The sequence below is a fragment of the Nannospalax galili genome, unplaced genomic scaffold, assembly GCF_000622305.1.
Source record: "Nannospalax galili isolate Female #2095 unplaced genomic scaffold, S.galili_v1.0 scaffold61, whole genome shotgun sequence".
NCBI classification, from domain to species: Eukaryota; Metazoa; Chordata; class Mammalia; order Rodentia; family Spalacidae; genus Nannospalax; species Nannospalax galili.
In genome coordinates this window covers 1049186-1050977 of record NW_008345335.1, presented here as the reverse complement: position 1 = coordinate 1050977, position 1792 = coordinate 1049186, and positions in this window count along the sequence as shown.

The window sequence follows — 1792 nt, the reverse complement described above, 5'->3', positions numbered from 1 at the left end:
ATGAAATTTTAATTTTTAATAATGAAATGGAGATCTTTTTAAAGGTTAAAACATCATTTAATTTATGTCTTATAGGGTTTATACTGAGTACAATATTGTATAACTGTAATAATTCAACTGTAAACCTAAAAATTTACAGCCAATTTTGAAAGAGATGCATCCTACCTCAGGAAACCGTTATTGAATATGTCAATTGTGTTGTAATGATATGCTTCTTCTAAGTATGTTGTTCTTAAATAAATCATTTTTAAAAATTAAAAAAAAATGGAGAACAGACACTGGAAAGAAAAAAGAGAAAGGAGACACAGTGCAGGGAACTTTTTGCTAGCCCTCTGGCTGCTTGATGCCAACCACCAGGCTTTTCTCCTTGCAAGCTGCCCTGCTGCCTGGGTGTAACCCCTGCATGTTGAATCTGGTGCTGTGAGGTGCTGCTTTTGGGCTTCTTTACCTTCCCCTCTGATCTCCTGAGCTGGGTAGAAATAAATAATGGTGTCTCAGAGTATAGCCTGTGGTGCCAAGGAAGACTGTTCAGGAATCAGATGCTCCCTTTACCTTTGAAGGTGGAGGGGAACAGTCATCATGTGTGTCATCTGTCTTTGCTTGGGACCAAAGTGGAGGCTCAGAGCTGGTCCATTCACTCACATTTGCTGTATACCTAAGGGATTGAGGCAGTCCAGAGGAGTATATTACCAAGCCCTGCTGTGGCTACCAAGGTGAGCATCTTCTCTAGGATGCAGGCCACATGTGCCTGGAGCAAATGAAAATATCCTTGCATTTCCATGTCTGTCTCTCACATCTTGTATTATCTATTGACCTATAGCTAAGGTGTGGGAAACCACGCTGCCTGGCAGCCCTCCCTGGCCCCCAAGGCAAGCATCCTCCGGAGAACTTGCTGATCAGTCCTCCCTGTCCCCTAAGATAAACAACCTTTCCGATGACTCAAGATAAGACTGAACAATAGATAAGCCTGAACAATCACCAATTTCCTTAGCCTGCAACCAGACCATGGCACCAGGGCCCCTCATCCTAAGGTACATTCATTAACCCGTTGAGACAACACCTTCCCTCCCTCTTCCCCAGCTAACTTCCAGCTTCAGCCTGTATAAGAATCCCTGTGGAAAAATAAACTTTGGCAGCTTGATCAGAGTTCTTTGTCTTGCTGTCATTCTTCGTGTCTCTTGTCCCATCATTTCAGGTCCCTGGGAGTTGGAGTCTCTGTCTCCTGCCCTGCTGGCCGGGGCAACTGGCGCCCAGAACGTGGGGCTCGAAGCCCCCAGGATCCCCTGGAACATCACTGATTGTATGGGTGGGCCCACCTGGATGGCACGGAGCCACCGCGGCCTGAGGAAGGTTAAGCACTGGCTTGCATAAGAATCACCGCAGCCTTACCCAGCTGTGATACAGAATTGAGGGAGATTTCTTCACGGTGACGATACGGTAGGAATTAATCATGGGACAAGAATTCAGTAAGGAAGATTTATTCATAAAAGGTCTTAAAGATTCTCTCAAGACACAGGAAGTAGGGTTAAAAAGAAAGATTTAAAAAGATTTCTTGAATATATTGGGGAACTTTGCCCTTGGTTCCCCCAAGAAGGAACTATAGATGAGAAACGCTGGATGCGCATTGGTAACTGCCTCCAAGATTACTGTAATACCTTTGGGCCTGAAAAGGTCCCAGTCTCTGCCTTTTCATACTGGAATTTGATTAATGATATTCTCAAGGTTTATAATCACTCCCCTGACTTAAAGAGTCTTTTAAAAGAAGGAGAAAAAGTTCTTAAAGAACACTCCC